Below are 6,241 nucleotides of genomic sequence, written 5' to 3' on the forward strand. Positions count from 1 at the left end.
ACCCGGACCTTCTCTCTATGCCACAACAGAACGCTAACTCAGAGAAGAGATTATAAACAAGAAATTCAAACACAAAAAAAAAAACTCTTAAGAGAAAACAGTCTGTTTTTCGCACCATCACTTAATGTTGTTTATCTAAAACTAATAAATCTTTAACAGAACATCAGCTTGGATATGTATAACAAATATATAATTGCTTAACCACAAACAATAAACAAATGATTCTCAAAAGTTACAAGCATATCCCAACAGTCGCTCAGTTTCCGTTTCAGTTTCGGTTTATAAACTAAGATGCAAAAAAGTCTATTTATGGTGTTACAAGTTCCATCTCAAGAACAAAAACATGCCCCGCCTCACAATAGCCACCTAATCTGTGCATTCGGGTGCATCCTCTTCCACCCCCCGAGTTAACCACTTAGCTGCCAATGTATCCGAGCCAATGAAGAAACATTGCGAAAACGAGCATACAAACTGCTAAAACCAACCCTTGTCGACCAAGAAGCCAATTCTTTGTTTTCACAGCTTTTTCACCAACTCGTTGTATTCGATCTGCCCACTTCATCTGTAAAACCGCCAAATAAACATAATTATGGTGACGTAAAATATATTGTTAAATTGCTGATTTTTTTAATAGGATAAGTTGAGAGATTACAAGTCTATCGAGGTTCTCTGGTGACAATGAAGACATGGCTTGTTGAGCTCTTTCTGCATCCTCTCGAGAAAGTTTTACTCCAAATTGTTCACTCATGTTTGCCATCATCTCCGGGCTCATATTTTTCATCATTGATGACATCATCTGGCAAATAATGAATCAAAATTGAATCCAATTATAAAATGCCACTAGCAAGCTTTCAATATGTAAAAGTTGAATGATTCTTATACTATGTCATCATGTCGGGCTGGCAGGTTGAAATGATCAACCCGAACACGACCCGTATTTTATTTTCATGAAACCTAACTAGCCCGCACTTAAAATCATATTAACCTTAACACAGCCCGTTTAACCCATTTATCTGAACTAGTGACAGGCTGGCGGGTGGTAATCAAGTCGATCCAAACATATGACAACCCAAAACTTAATTATTTTCATGTTTCAGGTCGTGTCTAAAATTGTCACCCCTAACTATAGACCACCTGGCTTGGTTGGTTGTAAGCATGTATCCCCCTTGTATTTTTAAGCTAAAAAGAGCAAATTCGATATATATAAATACGCACACACACACACATACATTATATATACATACAAACATACATATATGTATAGGCACACACTCACATACACACGCACACACACATATATATATAGACACGCATATATATAGGCACACATATACACACGCAAGTATATATAGGCACACACACATATACATATACGTATACATATATGTAAAGAGAGCAATTGAGAGTTAAAATCTTGAGAGTACACAAATGAAAAACAAATATCAAAGTGTACCTCACGCATTGCAGGATTCTTCAATTGGCTTCTTATATCCGAGCTAGAACTAGGGAAGCTTGGTTGAGGTGCACTTGAATTCAAAAAGCCTCTAGAAGGACCACTCTCATCATTAATTTCATAATGTCTTGAACTCCTTTTGAGTTTCCTGCCCTTCTAAATTACCATTATTATTACTCTTACTCCAATTTGATTGTGAACTACCACCATTTAAAGTTGATGCCATTTCAAACATCTTTTGCATGTCTTCTGGTGACATCTTACCCATCATATCAGTCACTGATTTAATCATGTCAGGCGTTAAATTTGGCATTCCCGACTCATTATTATTCCTATTCAACAATGGGTGCCCATTTCCCCCGTTAAAAGCGGATGCCATTTCAAGCATTTTTTGAAATTCTGCAGGTGGCATCTTGCTAATCATGTTTGAGGCAGTTTTCACCATATCAGGAGACATGCTTTCGAATTTTCCTCCACTTAGAGATGATAAGGTTTCCGGGTCAGTTTGAGACAAAAAGCTCTGAAATGATCTACTCAAGAATGAATACAAAATAAAATAAGAGGATTTTCCTAAAGAAGTTGATCATGTGGCCTGCTGATAGGGCCTGTAAACGAACCGAACGTTCAGTTAACAGTTCATGAATCGTTCGGTGGGACGTTTGTTTATGCTCGTTTATTTAACAAATGAACAAACATGAACAAAATAATTTGTTCATTTAGTAAAACCATCGAACATGAACACATGTATCGTTCACTCATTTGTGTTCATAAATGTTTGTTTGCATTCATTCATTTAAACTCGTCTATGTTTGTTCATTTATGGTTGTTAGTTTACCATTTGTTTAAGCTCACTCGCTTACGTTCATTAATTATTCATTCATTTAAAATTTTCAGACACATTGCAACTTAGTCTAGTTTTAATAACTTTGTAGGCCCAACACATTTTTCTTCATATTACTTTTAACTGGTTTCAGGTCAGTTATGTTGGTTCATCAATCTTCAGTTATGTTCGCTGATCTATGTTTGGTTATGTTTGTTCGTTCTCATATGTGAACCGTTTGCTCATACTGTTAACAAACAAACATAAACGAACACGAACACGAACATGTTCAATTTCATAACAAACGAACACGAACAAAAAAACCCTGTTCATTTAGTTGTTCATGTTAAATTGTTTGTTCGGTAAAAATTAAACGAGGTTTGATTACAAGCCGTCTGCATATAAATAAACCTCTAAAACAAACCTGATGGATTCCTTGTCATCGCTAAGAACACCAGTAGTAGTGCTCCTCGCTTGCTTACCAAAATCCTTATTCTGCTCAGAAGATTGTGATGATGAAGTTTGGCCCGTTTCAGGTAATACAGTGGGCACTTCATCAGTAATTTCCTCAATTCTTATTCCTAGTGAAATTGCATAAAATTCTTAGCTGAAACGACATATGACGTGATTTGGTTGATATGAAATTTGACATGAAGGAAAATTAAAATACCTCCTGGTGCATCCTCATTACCTTGTTTAGTTAATTTGTCCTTGGCATCCCTATATTAATAAATAAATAAAAAGTTGAAAAGAAAGAAGAAGAAACTATGAGTGTGCAAGTTTATAAAAACTTGTACCTTAAAACATCTGCAATAGTTTCATCATCCGGAGAAAGTTCATGTGCTTTCGACAAGTCAGACACTGCTTTCTATAAAGTTTACAAAGTCAATGAGAGTATGAGACATAATACTTCAACCTTAATTAAGAGTCACATATAAGATATAATAACTCACTTGCAGTTTTCCTAAATTTTTATATGCTTGACCTCTCCTATAAAGAGCTTTGACATTTCTTGCATCACTCGCCAATACCTGAATCAATTTTAGATCACTAAGTTAATTAATTTTATTGCTTCCAAACGATGATGCTTTCATCCAATATCTAACATAAACTCTTAAAAGAAAACAAAATAACTTAATATTTCCCACTTCTAGCCTTCAGCGCAGTTGTACTGATGATGATAAATAAATCACTCAATAATTTGCAGCAAAAATAAAAGTAAATACTTCATTTTTTGTAAAAATTAAATATGTAAATAAAACGAAGGTACAGTTTGAGTGATACCTCAGTGCCTTCATTAATGCACTCGTCAAACTGCCCTGTTTTCAAGTAGCATGACATCAAATTAAGAGAGCATGCCAAGAGGAGAGTTCCACCTTTAGCTGTTGGAACACCTTTTAGGTTATTTTTTGCCTGATTAATGTAAACCAAGAGATTAAAAGAAAGTCAGTTTTTAACTCCAAATACAAAAGCCCCTCAAAGATGGAAATTTTAAATGCCACACTTGCCCGCATGTACTTCTCCAAGGCATCTTTAAACCTTCCCTGACTGTGAAATTCATTTCCCTGCCAAAATGAAAGCAAAGACATTCACTAGCTACACAAATTCTTACAAAACAAACAAATCAAACCAATAACTTAATATCAATTCAATGAGATATGGCAAGATTAATATAGAGCTTTCTAAATAACTACTTGCAGTATCTTACAGTTTAAAGTCAATTTTCAAATTCAGAACTTGAATGCACTATCTTATACATTAAAAATCATAAAGTCAATTTTCAAATCAGAACTTGAATACACTATCTTATACATTAAAAATCATTAATCACATGGCTTAAAACACACACATGGTTATTGTGGATTTAATGTATGCATGTCTTATATTTGTGACTAGGCCTGTAAATGAACCGTTCGGCAGGAAGTTGATTAATTTTAGTTTGTTTAATAAACGAACAAACATGAACAGAAATTTATGTTCACTTAGTTAAATGAATGAACATGAGCAAATGTGTGGTTCATCCAGTTATGTTTATGTTTGGTCGCTGATATTCATTCGTTACGTTCATTTATGACGCTTGTTCATGTTTGTTTTTGAATTCATTCAAATTGTTGGGCAGCTAGGCTAGTTTAATCTAGTTTTATTAAATTAATATATCACCCATTACAATTTATTTAGTCTACTCTTACTAATTTTTTAGGCTATGGGTGGGATTTAATGGGTACGGCTGCTGTTGCCTTATTAACTTTTTAGGCTCAGTTAAGCTCATTTACGTTTGTTCATCTATGTTCAGTTACAGTTGTTCGTTTACGTTCCTGAACCGTTTGTTTATACTATTAACAAACGAACATGAACATGCTCATTTTCTTAACGAACGAACAGGAGCAAGAAACTCCATTCTTTTAATCGTTCGTGTTAGATTGTTTGTTCAATTAAAGTTAAACGAACAAAGACGAGCATGCCCGTTCATGTTCGTACCATTCGTTTACAGGCCTAATTGTGACTTGAAAGAATTAAGGGCTAAATTACCTGATTTTTGAGCATCTGAGCTGCATTGAATTCATAGCTTATTTGTGCATCTACTCGAGAAGGCATAGCGGCAAGGTCTTCAGGTGTGGCATTGGCCATCTTCTCACCAATCTGTGCAGGTGTAGTAGAGTTCAAGTGTCGTGCAGCGTACCTTAAATCCTGAGGGTTCATATGCTTCATGCTATCTGTGGCCATTCTGAGCAGATCAGGATTGGACATCATCTGGTGTTGAATCCTGGCTAAATCGGCAGGTGACATACGACTCATCCGCTCTTGAGCGAGCCGCATCATCTCCGGATCCATCGTTACCAAATTGAGAGAGACAGAGGAGGAATGTTCGATTTCAATTGAATTGAGGTTGTGTAATTGGGGATGGATGATTATTTATTATTGATTAATTGATGATGCATGCGCCTGCCAAACCAGGCCGATGAGGAGGACAGATGCCGTTTCTTGACTTTGATCCTCTTTCTTTGTGCTTCTATGTTTTGTTTTGTATCAACATCTGAAAAACGAAAATTAAAAAAAAAAAAAAAAAATTACTGCATGTATTATGAATAATCATACGTAAAATAGACCGACTTATTCTCCAAGTTTCTCTATCCCTATATATATATTCCATTGTATATTATTGTAGTAACACCTAATGAATGAAATCTCCATCTTTCTCACATGTTTGACTATTAGGCTTGTTTCACAACACGTTATCAGCACGAGTTTACTCGTTATTCTTTGATCCCGTTTCACCTCGCTTCACCAGCAAACAAACAAAGAACACAAATCGTTGTCTGGTCCCAATACACCCCTATCAATGATTTTTGAGGAAAAACCAAGTTTCCTCATGTTCAATCGTGATGGAATTTTGACCAGGAAATATATAACCTTATCTCTAATTATTTAGTTATTTGTTTTCTTTCTTATATTATTCCAATTTAAATCTAAGTATTTAACTCATGTGAAACACCGGTTCTTATATATTTACATGTTCCGATGGGTATGTCCGGTTCCAGTAAACCTGTGGCGCTACATACAACTATGAAGACACATAGTACTATCCAAATCAAGTGAGCGATCATAAAAGGATGTGTGAACCACAGGCTGTCAACAAAATCCGACAATACCCCACGCCAACGATTGTTATTAACTTTTAAGGTAACTTCGATTTTATTTCATGAAACATAATTGTATTTCTGGAACTTGATTTTGGTTCTTAGAATTAATTGCCTAGAGAGTAATTGAAGAAGACTGATATGTTCCGTGTGTTAAACGAATTACTCAGTCTAATAAAGCACGGTAGAAATTCGTGCGAACCGCCGGTGAATTAGCAGTGGGCTGAAAAACTGGCTGTTAAAAAATAAACTAATTAATAATAGTCAGTAACTTGGTATGAGTCGGTAAATAAGTTTTTTCTTCCCGTCATGTAATTCAAATCATCCTTT

The 6,241-nt window shown here is 35.2% G+C and overlaps 1 pseudogene across 1 annotated transcript; it reads right to left on the reverse strand.

Annotated features, from left to right (window-relative positions):
- Positions 1–415: 415 nt before the first annotated feature.
- On the reverse strand, positions 416–5,105 carry LOC143534779 (outer envelope protein 61-like; annotated as a pseudogene). The gene is made up of 10 exons (XR_013135603.1): positions 4,803–5,105; positions 3,782–3,838; positions 3,558–3,686; positions 3,227–3,304; positions 3,071–3,141; positions 2,944–2,993; positions 2,698–2,854; positions 1,454–1,983; positions 653–796; positions 416–562 (listed from the first exon to the last, which is right to left on the reverse strand). The product of XR_013135603.1 is annotated as an outer envelope protein 61-like (transcript).
- Between the last annotated feature and the right edge of the window lie 1,136 nt (positions 5,106–6,241).

Source organism: Bidens hawaiensis, unplaced genomic scaffold, assembly GCF_021521415.1.
Source record: "Bidens hawaiensis isolate Kalapana, Puna unplaced genomic scaffold, B.hawaiensis_p1.1 tig00010343_1, whole genome shotgun sequence".
NCBI lineage: Eukaryota > Viridiplantae > Streptophyta > Magnoliopsida > Asterales > Asteraceae > Bidens > Bidens hawaiensis.